The following is a 14,158-nucleotide window of genomic DNA, read 5'->3' on the forward strand; positions in this document are numbered from 1 at the left end:
GTGACTGATTTTGAGTAATCTATGGATACAATAATTTATTTCCTGTTATTCCACAATGTATGAGTAACTTTGTACCTGTACTCCAGTTACCCACCTTTGATCCATATTACTTGATGCCCATATCAAACAAAAATCTAGTGATCTCAGTCTTGAAAACTCCAATTGACCCCCAGCACCCACTGCCTTTCAGTGGAGAGAGTTCCAGATTTCCACTATTCTGTGTGTGAAGATGTGCTTCCTGATTTCACTCCTGAACAGCCTGGCTCTCATTTTAAGATTATGTCCCTCCTTGTTCTGGATTCCTCCACCAGAGGAAATGGTTTCTCTGTATCTATGCAGGGTGCATAAATCTGTCGTATATTGTCTTGAAGTTAGAAGGTTGAAGGATGAGGGATAAAGGGATAAGAGACAGTAAATATGGAGAAACTGCCTTTCAGGTAGATGTAAAAGATCTCACAATCACAATTCGAAAAAGAGCAGTGGTGTTCTCCCCTAGGCGATATTTATCTCTCAACTATCACCTGAGAACAGATGATCTGGTCATTTCTTTCATTGCTGTTTGTATGATCTTGCTGTGTGCAGATTGGCTGCCATTTTTCTTACATTAGAAAAGTGACTACACTTCAAAAAATTACTTAATTGGCACTTTAGGACATATTGATGTTGTGAAAGGTACTAAATAAGTACAAGTATTATGCAGTAGATGGGACAGTGGTTTGTCAGACTCTCATTGAATGTAGTCTGACAGGGCGATAGATGGTGGGTGGATCATTATAAACCACCAAACTGCCCAACCCCAGTCACTAAGAATATGCTTGTCTCTCTCTTTCAGATTGCCCCACCAGGTGCTGTAGACGGTGGTGTTAGATTCTTGGTGCTTGGCTGCTCCCTGAATGACTCCTGAACAATTTCTGCAACCATGCTTGATGGAAGATTTTAATCTTGGGTTGGGAAGGATTGATTGTGGTGAGCTGGGATAACGTGAAGAATAATTTCCTTAAGGGAAGGTTTCTGAGAAGTGGGTGAGTTTACATTCTAAGCATAGCTGAAATGAAGTTGAACCTGCTCACCAACTATGGTTCTGAATAACACCCCAATTTGTTCTCTATTTTAATTCTGCGATTCTAATTGTTTCAGGATTTAATACATTCTCAGCACAATCATACTTTTTGTGTCAGTTTTCTCCTTGCCCTGCAGTACCTTATATGTCAGCTATATTTGAGTGTTGATGAGCTATTTGACTGTTCGTGCCCTCACTCTGGTCTGCTAATGTGCACTTTGCAGTCGGTGGCCACTGGACATTGGTCAGGAGTGGAACCCTGGATAATTTCCCCTGACTAATTTCCCCTGGCTGATTTTTCATTCCAACGTCATTCAGGCCCACCTCAGCTGTGATCAGCTAAGCTGCAAGTGGAACCTGGGGGCATTCTGATCTGTGCAGCTCAGTGCCACACAAGTGAGTGCATTTACCCATCATTGGATAGAGTAAGCTCGCAGATGCTTGTTAAAGGGGCATGGCTTTTGCAAAAATAGAAGTGGAAAATCTTTTTCCCTTTGTTTACAAACACATGGAACACTGATGGAGTTCACATTGTGAAGACAGGAACTCTGCTCAGGTTTCCAGCTGGAACTTCACCAGAGCACTGTGGAGCACCGGACCTCACTGATTGAATGCGCCAAAGAATATTCAGACTCACTGTGAGCCATTCCATGGGTGGTCCACTGGTAAAAGGTCTTCACTTAGCGCTGCTTGACTCTGAAGCACTGTTTACCACATAGTGTAATTCAACAAATTGTTGTAGATTTAGTATCTCAGCTGGTGAGTGCAGTTATTGTATGTTATCTGTAAATGCTGCAGCCTGAGGGGTGGTTATCTATCTATTAGCTAGATAGCACAAATGCAACATGGCCATTGATATCAGCTGAACTCCTTGCAAGCGTGGATGCAGGATCAGGGTTATATTGATATAACCCGATGTCTGATAGTGCTCTGTCTGGCAACGCTCTATGTCTGGAGCTGCTGAACTAATTAGTTTTTGGAACTCAAGGGGGATTCCATTTTCTCAATTGATAGGAATTTGGGTAAATTAATGATTTAGACGTGGAGATAGGAGGTATGATCAGTAAGTTCGCAGATGAAACGAAAATTGGTGGTGTCGTAAATAGTGAGGAGGAAAGCCTTATGTTACAGGATGATATAGATGGGCTGGTAAGATGGGCAGAGCAGTGGCAAATGGAATTTAATCCTGAGAAGTGTGAGGTGATGCATTTTGGGGGGACTAACAAGGCAAGGGAATATACAATGGCTGGTAGGACCCTAGGAAGTTCAGAGGGTCAGAGGGACCTTGGTGTACTTGTCCATAGATCACTGAAGGCAGCAGCACAGATAGATAAGGTGGTTAGGAAGGCATATGGGATACTTGCCTTTATTAGCCGAGGCATAGAATATAAGAGCAGGAAGGTTATGAAGGAGCTGTATAAAACGCTAGTTAGGCCACAGCTGGAATACTGTGTACAGTTCTGGTTGCCACAATATAGGAAGTAGAGGCCTGCTACCCGACCCGAACCCGACAGGACGCAATGACATGGGTTGGGTCAGGCCCACCTTCTGGGTATGGCTTTCGGGCTCAGGTCGGGTCGGGTCCAGGTGGGGTCGGGTCGGCTGGACACACATGGTAGGTGCTCTGCCGGTAAGTATTAAAATTAAAAAACTTAGCTGATGTGGGAGTCCAGGACGAAACTGAGTCTGCGCAGTGAGCGAGTGACGTCACTATGATGTCATCACACATGCGCTGCAGCTTCTTGCAGGTTCGGTGTCAGGAAGGTAAGTAAAGGGATGGTCAGGTCGGGTCAGACACGGGGCAAAATTGGAGGGACTCGGACCGGGTCGGGGTCGGGTCCGCTGTGATTCGGTCAGATTCTTTTTTCCCGACCTGAGCAGGCCTCCAATAGGAAGGATGTGATTACACTGGAGAGGGTGCACAGGAGCTTCACCAGGATGTTGCCTGGGTGGAGCATTTCAGCTATGAAGAGAGACAGGATAGGCTAGGGTTGTTTTCCTTGGAGCAGAGAAGGCTGAAGGGAGACCTGATTGAGGTATACAAAATTATGAGGGGCATAGATAGGGTAGATAGGAAGAAACTTTTTCCCTTAGCGTAGATGTCAATAACCAGGGGACATAGATTTAAGGTAAGGGCCAGGAGGTTTAGAGGGGATTTGAGGAAAAGTCTTTCCACCCAGAGGATGGTTGGAATCTGGAACAGATTGCCTGAAGGTGTGGTAGAGGCAAGAACCCTCACAACACTGAAAAAGTATATAGATGAGCACTTGAAACGCCATAGCATACAAGGCTATGGGCCAAGTGCTGGAAAATGGGATTTTAATAGACAGGTGCTTGATGGCCGGTGTGGACACAATGGGCCGAAGGGCCTGTTTCTGTATTGTATAACTATATGACTCTATGTTCAGGGAAGGCCATTAAACTGGGCAACATAAATAGGTCCAAGAGTCAATTGGATGTTGTTCTGCTGAGCAAAGGAGAGTGAATATAAACCAGATGGAACAATTTTAAAGGGGGTGCAGGAATCGAGAAATCTGGGTGTGTATGCACACAAATCATTGAAGGTGGTTTGATAAGTTGAGAAGGCTCTTAGAAAAGCATATGGGATCCTTGGCTCTATAAATAGCACAATAGAATACAAAAGCAAGGGAGTTATGCTAAACCTTTATAAAACGCTTGTTTGGCCCCAGCTGGAGTATTGTGTGCAGTTCTGGAAAGCACACCTTAGGAAGAATGTCAAGGCCTTAAAGAGGGTGGAGAAGAGATTTACTAGAATGGTACCAGGCATGAGGGGCATCCATTACATGGAGGGACTGCAGAAGCTGGGGTTATTTTCCTTAGAGCAGAGAAGGTTAAGGGGGGATTTAATAGAGGTGTTCAAAAATATTAGGGACTTTGATGGAATCAAATGGGAGAAACTGTTTCCACTGGCAGGTGGGTTGGTAACCAGAAGACACAGATTTAAGATACTTGGCAAAAGAACCAAAGGGGAAATTAGGACAATTTTTTTATACAGCGAGTTATGATGATCTGGAATGCTCTTCCTGAAAGGGTGGTGGAAGCAGATTCAATAATAATTTTCAAAAGGGAATTGGAAAAATTCTTGAAAGGAAAAATTTTCAGCGTTATTCGGGAAGAGCAGGGGAGTGGAACAAATTGGTTGGCTTTTTCAAAGAGTCGGAAGATACCTGATGGGCTGAATGGCCTCCTTCTATGTTGTATGAGTTTATGAATGAAGTTTAATTTATACCAGGTTCTTGGCCTTTGTTACTGCTCCAGAACAGGCTGCACTGTCTACAACTGACACCAGCCCTTCCTGTGGCTGAGCTTCTCTGCAGTGTAGGAAATGTGGTTGCTGGGAGACAGGTGAACTTGTACAACTTTGGGTGGGTCCTCAGAATAGAGCAGTTTGCTTAACACAACCACACCCAGAACAACATTATAACTGTGGCATGTTGATGATCCAGGAGGGCAGCATTAAACAGAAACTATCCCATTGATAATTACACACAGTTGCAAAGCTTTGTTTCAGTGTCACTCAAGCACTGTGAATTAATGAAACAAATTTCACCCCAAAGGCAGAAAGCTCTTTGAAAGGGTGGAGGATTCTCTGACGTACAAAGACACTCTAATGCTACAAAAGAAATACAGATTTGCACTTAGGCAGTGCCTATCACAATGTTAAGATTCCTCAAAGCATTTTAAAGGCCAATGGGATACTTTTGAAGTATAGTCACTGTTATATGTAGGGATCACAGCAGCCAATTTGCACACAGTAAGATCCCACAAATCCACAATTAAATAAATAAAAAGATCAAAAGCAAAATACTGCGGATGCTGGAAATCTGAAATAAAAACAAGAAATGCTGGAACCACTCAGCAGGTCTGGCAGCATCTGTGGAAAGAGAAGCAGAGTTAACGTTTTGGGTCAGTGACCCTTCATCGGAACTGAAAGATCGGAAATAAAAAGATCATCTATTTTAGGTATTGGCTGAGGGATAAACATTGGCACAGGACACTCTTTCACTCTTGTTTGAAATAGTGTCATGGGATCTTTGACGCCTACCTGAGAGGGAAGATGAGGCCTCAATCTGACATTTCATCTGTAAGATGACACTTCTGACAAGTGCAGAACTCCCTCAGTGCTGCACTAGCATGTCAGATGAGATTTTGTCTGTGGAGTGGGACTCAGATCCTTTTGACTCAGAGGAAAGCCTCTCCTATTGGCTGCACATTTTCAGAAGTCGCAGGGCAAGACACCTACGATTTCGGCATGACACCGGGGTCAAAAGGCCAGACTCTATGCAGTCAGCATAAATTCAAACACTCGCCCCTCTCCTCTCAAGTCTGGACAGTTGAATAATTAGCATAAGATACCAGCATAACCTTGAACTTGTGCTGTAAGTGGCTGCATGTGGGGGCAAATAATGCTTCAGCCTTTACAGAGATCAAAAAGGACTTCAAATATTTGTCAGCCTTTGCCAAGGATAGGTGGGGGAGGGGGATGGGGTGAAGAGCATATAAGACATAAATAGAGAGAATATAACCCAATGTTGAGACACAAAATGGAGTCTTGGGGCAAATAAAGCAGCAGCGCATCACCCAACCTTATTTGAATGTGCTGCTGTGTGAGGAGAGTGTGAAGAGAGTTGAGTGATGGGAGTGTGTGGAAGCATGGTGTGTGAGGGGAGTGTGGGGAAGGTTGGTGTGTGAGGGGAGTGTGGAAGGTTGGTGTGTGACGGGAGTGTGGGAAGGTTGGTGTGTGAGGGGAGTATGAGGAAGGTTGGGGTGTGAGGGGAGCATGGGGAAGCTTGATGTGTGGTGGGAGATTGAGGAAGGTTGGTGTGTGATGGGAGTGTGCAGAAGGTTGCTGGGTGAGGGGAGTGTTATGATCCTGTAGTTTTTTTTCAGGGAAGAATGCGGTGTGCCTTTAAGGCTGGAAAAAGAGCCGCACTGCTTTAAGGCAGTAAGCTCTAAAGGCTGAGTCAAAGAATGCATTCTTGTTACCTTTGGTATGACCGACCGCTCCAGTCAAAGCCCCCAATCAAAATATACACTTCTGATTGTGGTGAGAGAAACACACTGTTAATTCAATCCCGTCCCTCCACAGATCACCTAACATATCATTTTAAACTTTCCAAATTAAAGAAAGACCCAGCCAAATTGCACCATCTATTAATCTCCGAATGTGGCAAACCAAGCCAGGTGTCTTTAAATCAACAACTTAACTATTTAATTAGAGAAACTAAATTCTTAAACACTACTAAGATATAAGCAACATTTAAAATAGAAAAAAAGAGTCTTTGCAAATTTATGCTCCTGCTGGAGGTGAAAAGTCCAAGGTTGCTTGAAGTCCTCACAACTGTCCGATGGGGAAGAAAAAAGTTCTTCAACAGTAGAACAGTCCGTAGTCTAATTCCAGCAGTAAGTGATGCTTTCCTTCTCCAGTGATGAATTTCCACTATTAGCGGCTTGCAAACACTTTTAATAGAATCAATCTGACTTTAGAGTTTTTGAGGGATAAAAGATTGTCACAGTCTAACTTCCCTTCCTTTAGTTTAAATTATCAGAGATTTCTGTTTTGGCTTGACGTTTTTAGAATTTTGAGAGATAATAATAAATCATCAGACTAAATTCCCTTCCTTCAGTTGAAATGGGCTGAGAGCTCTTCTTTCAACTGCTAACACATAGCTGTCTGTCTGTGTTGTCTCCTGGAACAGTCTGTTTGCACTATAAGCCAGTTCAAAATTAAATTGTAACAAATGTATCACTTAATGCTGAGTCAAGTGACTGTTTCCAAGGTAACGAGAATGCACCCTTTGAATCGCAGTCTCTGAATGGCTTTATCCAAGGCAATGAGAATGCACCTTCTTGGTAACTCCTGAGGCCTGCTTGTTCTTAAAGCAGTACTGATCCTTTGCTGTCTGAAAGACGCACCACATATTTCCCAGAGAGAAAAAAAAGACAGGATCATGACACTTTGGATACAGCCACTCGGACTGAATGTCGAGGGAAACATTTGTTACAATTTAATTTTGAATTGGCTTATAGTGCATCAGCCTGTTCTAAGAGGCAACACAAACAGACAGCTGTGTGTTAGCACCTGAAAGAATAGCTCTCAGCCCATTTCAACTGAAGGAAGAGAATTTAGTCTGTTTATTTATTATTCTCTCTAAAAATTCTAAAAAGTTAATCCAAAACAGATATCTCTGATAATTTAAACTGAAGGAAGGGAAGTTAGACAGTGGCAATCTTTTATCCCTCAAAAATTCTAAAGCCAGATTAATTCTATTGAAAGTGGTTGCGAATTGTTGATCTACTGTGGTCATCACTGGAAGAAAGAGGAGTTTGAAACTTCGGGTGTTGGACTGTTTTCCTTTCCTCATCGGACCCTGGAAGATTGCGCGTGGACTTTAATGAGAGGATTGTTCATCGGGAAGTTCATCTGCAAGGACTCTAATTTTTTCTATTTTAAATATTGTTTATATCTTCGTAGTGTTTAAGACTTTAGTTTTTCTAATTAAACAGTGAATTTGTTAATTTAAAGACACCTGGTTTAGTTAGCCTCATTCAGGGGTTAATAGATGGTACAATTTAGCTGGGTCTTTCTTTAATTTGGAAAGTTTAAGGTGATATGTTAGGCGATCTGTGGAGGGACAGGATTGAATAAACAGTGTTTTTCTCCCACCGCAATCAGAAACATATATTTTGATTGGGGGTTTTGACTGGAGTGGTCGGTGTGTGAGGAAGATTGGTGTGCGAGGGGACTGTGAGGAAGGTTGAGGGGAGCGTAGGGAAGGTTGATGTGTGAGGGGTGTGTGAGGAGGGTTGTTGTGTGCAGGGAGTGTGGAGAAGGTTGGTGTGTGAGGAGAGTGTGGGGAAGGTTTATGTGTGAGGGGTATGTGGGGAAGGTTGGAGTGTGAGGGGAGTATGAGGAGGGTTGGTGTGTGAGGGGATTGTGGAGAAGGTTGTGTGCGGGGAGTGTGGGGAAGGTTGATGTGTGAGGGCAGTGTGAGGAGGGTTAACGTGAGTGTGGGGTAAGTTGATGTGTGAGGGGAGCATGGGGAAGGTTGATGTCTGAGGAGAGTGTGGGGAAGGTTGGTGAGTGAGGGGAGCGTGGGAAAGGTTGATGTCTGAGGAGAGTGTGGGGAAGGTTGGTGTGTGAGGGGAGCGTGGGGAATGTTGGTGTGTGATGGGAGCATGGGGAAGGTTGGTGTGTGAGGGGAGCGTGGGGAACGTTGATGTGTGAGGGGAGCGTGGGGAATGTTGGGTGTGAGGGGAGTGTGGGGAAGGTTGGGTGTGAGGGGAGTGTGGGGAAGGTTGGGTGTGAGGGGAGCGTGGGGAAGGTTGGGTGTGAGGGGAGTGTGGGGAAGGTTGGTGTGTGAGGGGAGCATGGGGAAGGTTGGTGTGTGAGGGGAGTGTGGGGAATGTTGGGTGTGAGGGGAGCATGGGGAAGGCTGGGTGTGAGGGGAGTGTGGGGAAGGTTGGGTTTGAGGGGAGTGTGGGGAAGGTTGATGTCTGACGGGAGTGTGAGGGGAGTGTGGGGAAGGTTGGGTGTGAGGGGTGCATGGGGAAGGTTGGTAGTGAGGGGAGTGTGGGCAAGGTTGGTAGTGAGGGGAGTGTGGGCAAGGTTGATGTGTGAGGGGAGCATGGGGAAGGTTGGGTGTGAGGGGAGCGTGGGGAAGGTTGGTGAGTGAGGGGAGCGTGGGGAAGGTTGGGTGTGAGGGGAGTGTAGGGAAGGTTGGGTGTGAGGGGAGTGTGGGGAAGGTTGGGGGTGAGGGGAGTGTGGGGAAGGTTGGGAGTGAGGGGAGTGTGGGGAAGGTTGGGTGTGAGGGGAGTGTGGGGAAGGTTGGGTGTGAGGGGAGCATGGGGAAGGTTGGGAGTGAGGGGAGTTTGGGGAAGTTTGGGCGTGAGGGGAGTGTGGGGAAGGTTGGGAGTGATGGGTGCGTGGGGAAGGTTGGTGTGTGAGGGGAGTGTGGGGAAGGCTGGGTGTGAGGGGAGTGTGGGGAAGGTTGGGAGTGAGGGGAGTGTGGGGAAGGTTGATGTGTGAGGGGAGTGTGGGGAAGGTTGGGTGTGAGGGGAGTGTGGGGAAGGTTGGGTGTGAGGGGAGCGTGGGGAAGGTTGGGTGTGAGGAGAGCATGGGGAAGGTTGGGTGTGAGGGGAGTGTTGGGAAGGTTGGTAGTGAGGGGAGTGTGGGGAAGGTTGATGTGTGAGGGGAGCATGGGGAAGGTTGAGTGTGAGGGGAGTGTGGGGAAGGTTGGGTGTGAGGGGAGCATGGGGAAGGTTGGTGTGTGAGGGGAGTGTGTGGAAGGTTGGTGGTGAGGGGAGTGTGTGGAAGGTTGGTGGTGAGGGGAGTGTGGGGAAGGTTGATGAGTGAGGGGAGTGTGGGGAAGGTTGGGTGTGAGGGGAGCGTGGGGAAGGTTGGGTGTGAGGGGAGTGTGGGGGTTTGGGCGTGAGGGGAGTGTGGGGAAGGTTGGGAGTGATGGGAGCATGGGGAAGGTTGGTGTGTGAGGGGAGTGCGGGGAAGGTTGGTGCGTGAGGGGAGTGCGGGGAAGGTTGGTGTGTGAGGGGAGTGTGGGGAAGGTTGGTAGTGAGGGGAGTGTGGGGAAGGTTGATGTGTGAGGGGAGCATGGGGAAGGTTGGTGTGTGAGGGGAGTGCGGGGAAGGTTGGTGTGTGAGGGGAGTGTGAGGAAGGTTAGTAGTGAGGGGAGTGTGGGGAAGGTTGGTGTGTGAGGGGAGTGTGGGGAAGGTTGGTGTGTGATGGGAGCATGGGGAAGGTTGGTGTGTGATGGGAGCGTGGGGAATGTTGGTGTGTGAGGGGAGTGTGGGGAAGGTTGGGTGTGAGGGGAGCGTGGGGAAGGTTGGGTGTGAGGGGAGCGTGGGGAAGGTTGGGTGTGAGGGGAGCATGGGGAAGGTTGGGTGTGAGGGGAGTGTGGGGAATGTTGGTGTGTGAGGGGAGCGTGGAGAATGTTGGTGTGTGAGGGGAGTGTGGGGAAGGTTGGTGTGTGAGGGGAGTGTGGGGAAGGTTGGGTGTGAGGGGAGCGTGGGGAAGGTTGGTGTGTGAGGGGAGTGTGGGGAATGTTGGGTGTGAGGGGAGCATGGGGAAGGCTGGGGGTGAGGGGAGTGTGGGGAAGGTTGGGTTTGAGGGGAGTGTGGGGAAGGTTGATGTGTGAGGGGAGTGTGGGGAAGGTTGATGTGTGAGGGGAGTGTGGGGAAGGTTGGGTGTGAGGGGAGCATGGGGAAGGTTGGTAGTGAGGGGAGTGTGGGGAAGGTTGGTAGTAAGGGGAGTGTGGGCAAGGTTGATGTGTGAGGGGAGCATGGGGAAGGTTGAGTGTGAGGGGAGCGTGGGGAAGATTGGTGAGTGAGGGGAGCGTGGGGAAGGTTGGGGGTGAGGGGAGTGTGGGGAAGGTTGGGGGTGAGGGGAGTGTGGGGAAGGTTGGGAGTGAGGGGAGTGTGGGGAAGGTTGGGTGTGAGGGGAGTGTGGGGAAGGTTGGGTGTGAGGGGAGCATGGGGAAGGTTGGGCGTGAGGGGAGTGTGGGGAAGTTTGGGCGTGAGGGGAGTGTGGGGAAGGTTGGGAGTGATGGGTGCGTGGGGAAGGTTGGTGTGTGAGGGGAGTGTGGGGAAGGCTGGGTGTGAGGGGAGTGTGGGGAAGGTTGGGAGTGAGGGGAGTGTGGGGAAGGTTGATTGGTGAGGGGCGTGTGGGGAAGGTTGGGTGTGAGGAGAGCATGGGGAAGGTTGGGTGTGAGGGGAGTGTTGGGAAGGTTGGTAGTGAGGGGAGTGTGGGGAAGGTTGATGTGTGAGGGGAGCATGGGGAAGGTTGAGTGTGAGGGGAGTGAGGGGAAGGTTGGGTGTGAGGGGAGTGTGGGGAAGGTTGGGAGTGAGGGGAGTGTGGGGAAGGTTGGTGTGTGAGGGGAGTGTGGGGAAGGTTGGTGTGTGAGGGGAGTGTGGGGAAGGTTGGTGTGTGAGGGGAGTGTGTGGAAGGTTGAGTGTGAGGGGAGTGTGGGGAAGGTTGGGTGTGAGGGGAGTGTGGGGAAGGTTGGGAGTGAGGGGAGTGTGGGGAAGGTTGGTGTGTGAGGGGAGTGTGGGGAAGGTTGGTGTGTGAGGGGAGTGTGTGGAAGGTTGGTGGTGAGGGGAGTGTGTGGAAGGTTGGTGGTGAGGGGAGTGTGGGGAAGATTGATGAGTGAGGGGAGTGTGGGGAAGGTTGGGTGTGAGGGGAGTGTGGGGAAGGTTGATGAGTGAGGGGAGTGTGGGGAAGATTGATGAGTGAGGGGAGTGTGGGGAATGTTGGGTGTCAGGGGAGCGTGGGGAATGTTGGGTGTGAGGGGAGCATGGGGAAGGTTGGGAGTGAGGGGAGTGTGGGGAAGGTTGATGTGTGAGGGGAGTGTGGGGAAGGTTGGGTGTGAGGGGAGTGTGGGGAAGGTTGGGTGTGAGGGGAGTGTGGGGAAGGTTGGGTGTGAGGGGAGCGTGGGGAAGGTTGGGTGTGAGGGGAGCGTGGGGAAGGTTATGTGTGAGGGGAGTGTGGGGAAGGTTGGGAGTGAGGGGAGTGTGGGGAAGGTTGGGTGTGAGGGGAGCATGGGGAAGGTTGGGTGTGAGGGGAGTGTGGGGAAGGTTGGGAGTGAGGGGAGTGTGGGGAAGGTTGGGAGTGATGGGAGCATGGGGAAGGTTGGTGGGTGAGGGGAGTGCGGGGAAGGTTGGTGGGTGAGGGGAGTGTGGGGAAGGTTGGTAGTGAGGGGAGTGTGGGGAAGGTTGGTAGTGAGGGGAGTGTGGGGAAGGTTGATGTGTGAGGGGAGCATGGGAAAGGTTGGTGTGTGAGGGGAGTGCGGGGAAGGTTGGTGTGTGAGGGGAGTGTGGGGAAGGTTAGTAGTGAGGGGAGTGTGGGGAAGGTTGATGTGTGAGGGGAGCATGGGGAAGGTTGGGTGTGAGGGGAGTGTGGGGAAGGTTGGGTGTGAGGGGAGTGTGGGGAAGGTTGGTGTGTGATGGGAGCATGGGGAAGGTTGGTGTGTGATGGGAGCGTGGGGAATGTTGGTGTGTGAGGGGAGTGTGGGGAAGGTTGAAGAGTGAGGGGAGTGTGGGGAAGGTTGAAGAGTGAGGGGAGCGTGGGGAAGGTTGGGTGTGAGGGGAGCATGGGGAAGGTTGGGTGTGAGGGGAGCGTGGGGAAGGTTCAGTGTGAGGGGAGCATGGGGAATGTTGGTGTGTGAGGGGAGTGTGGGGAAGGTTGGTGTGTGAGGGGAGCGTGGGGAAGGTTGGGTGTGAGGGGAGCGTGGGGAAGGTTGGGTGTGAGGGGAGTGTGGGGAAGTTTGGGAGTGAGGGGAGTGTGGGGAAGGTTGGGAGTGATGGGAGCGTGGGGAAGGTTGAAGAGTGAGGGGAGCGTGGGGAAGGTTGGGTGTGAGGGGAGCATGGGGAAGGTTGGGTGTGAGGGGAGCGTGGGGAAGGTTCAGTGTGAGGGGAGCATGGGGAATGTTGGTGTGTGAGGGGAGTGTGGGGAAGGTTGGTGTGTGAGGGGAGCGTGGGGAAGGTTGGGTGTGAGGGGAGCGTGGGGAAGGTTGGGTGTGAGGGGAGCGTGGGGAAGGTTGGGTGTGAGGGGAGTGTGGGGAAGTTTGGGCGTGAGGGGAGTGTGGGGAAGGTTGGGAGTGATGGGAGCGTGGGGAAGGTCGGTGAGTGAGGGGAGTGTGGGGAAGGTTGGGTGTGAGGGGAGCATGGGGAAGGTTGGTGGGTGAAGGGAGTGTGGGGAAGGTTGGGTGTGAGGGGAGCATGGGGAAGGTTGGTGTGTGAAGGGAGTGTGGGGAAGGTTGGTGAGTGAGGGGAGCGTGGGGAAGGTTGGGTGTGAGGGGAGCATGGGAAGGTTGGTGAGTGAGGGGAGCGTGGGGAAGGTTGGGTGTGAGGGGAGCGTGGGGAAGGTTGGGTGTGAAGGGAGGTGAGTATGGTGAAGGCTGCTCCATTTGGCACTACTTCCCTGCGTCCATCTGTCACAAAGTTCAGCAAGTCCAGCACTTGGAGACCCCAGACCTTTCCTGCACCTCCATCAATCTCGTTATTGCCAAACTACAAGAGGTCCCTCAGGCTGAATGAGTCTTCTGCTCTCTCCACAGCTTTGCTCCACCCTGCCTGAGGAATCTATCCTCCCACACCCTTTGTTATATCATGTATGCCTATCTTCCGCAGTGACAGTGCCCTGAATTCTGGAACTCCCTCAAAATTACTTTGTCTCAATACTACTCCATACCTCCTGAAAACCCTGTCCTTTAGCACCCCTTTTTTGCCTGCTTAGCGCCCATCCTTTTACCCCCTTGTTTAAGCCTGTTGGTTGCAGGCTGGTGTTGTTCATCCTGCAGCAGATACAGGGAGAGCCTCCACAAGACATAAGCACACTGCCAACATCCAATGACAGTAATGGGTATCTGACAAGCATTGATCTTCGTCTTAGGAGGTTCTTCACCAGGAGAAAGCCTCTGCAGAAGAGGCACTCATCAGGGTGAGACAAAACCAGTTTCTGCCCTTCCTGGAACCAGTTTGCTATTGCTGCTTTTAATCTGCTGCCCTTTCTTGGTTTGCTATGCTGTCACCATAGCGACTATCACAATATTGCCATTGAGTCGGTGCACACCCTCGGAATCCTTTGGTATTTACCAGATATACTGATCTTGTTTTGATGGAGTGTTACCTTCTCCTCCCAGACCTAGGGCTGCCAACACTCTAGAATCATCCCAGAATCTCCAGGAATTGAAGATATATCACCAGCATATTACAGGGAGCAGCTTGGGGGAAAAATAAATAAAACATTTCTTTTAACACTTTTGTTTATTAGTTATATTGGCGATGAGAAAGAACAGGATGTTTGCCCAGCAGTCCACAGTCATCCGATTGGGAAATAAAGATTCTGTTTGCTTTTTGATTGGCCTGGCAAGATGGGGCGTTGAGAAAATGGACATGTTGAGTGACTATTGGGGGACAGGGCAGTTGGAAGGAGGAAGTCATGTGTTCACCTTTCCACAGTCCACACAGTTGTACCACTGGGCTCCACCGTACAATATGGAAACACGGGGGATCCGCCTTTACTGAAAGGCACATTCCCAGACCCACATTATCCTGGGTCTATGA

At 49.8% G+C, this 14,158-nt stretch overlaps 1 protein-coding gene across 1 annotated transcript in view; it reads left to right on the top strand.

Annotated features, from left to right (window-relative positions):
• LOC137348041 (solute carrier family 15 member 1-like) overlaps positions 1-14,158 on the top strand; it is a 196,168-nt gene that overhangs the window by 1,148 nt on the left and 180,862 nt on the right. The window contains exon 2 of the mRNA XM_068013142.1: positions 833-1,022. The gene's annotated coding sequence lies outside the window, so the exon portion shown is untranslated. The remainder of the gene's footprint in view (positions 1-832; positions 1,023-14,158) is intronic.

The sequence above is a fragment of the Heterodontus francisci genome, chromosome 33, assembly GCF_036365525.1.
Source record: "Heterodontus francisci isolate sHetFra1 chromosome 33, sHetFra1.hap1, whole genome shotgun sequence".
In the NCBI taxonomy this organism is placed as follows: domain Eukaryota; kingdom Metazoa; phylum Chordata; class Chondrichthyes; order Heterodontiformes; family Heterodontidae; genus Heterodontus; species Heterodontus francisci.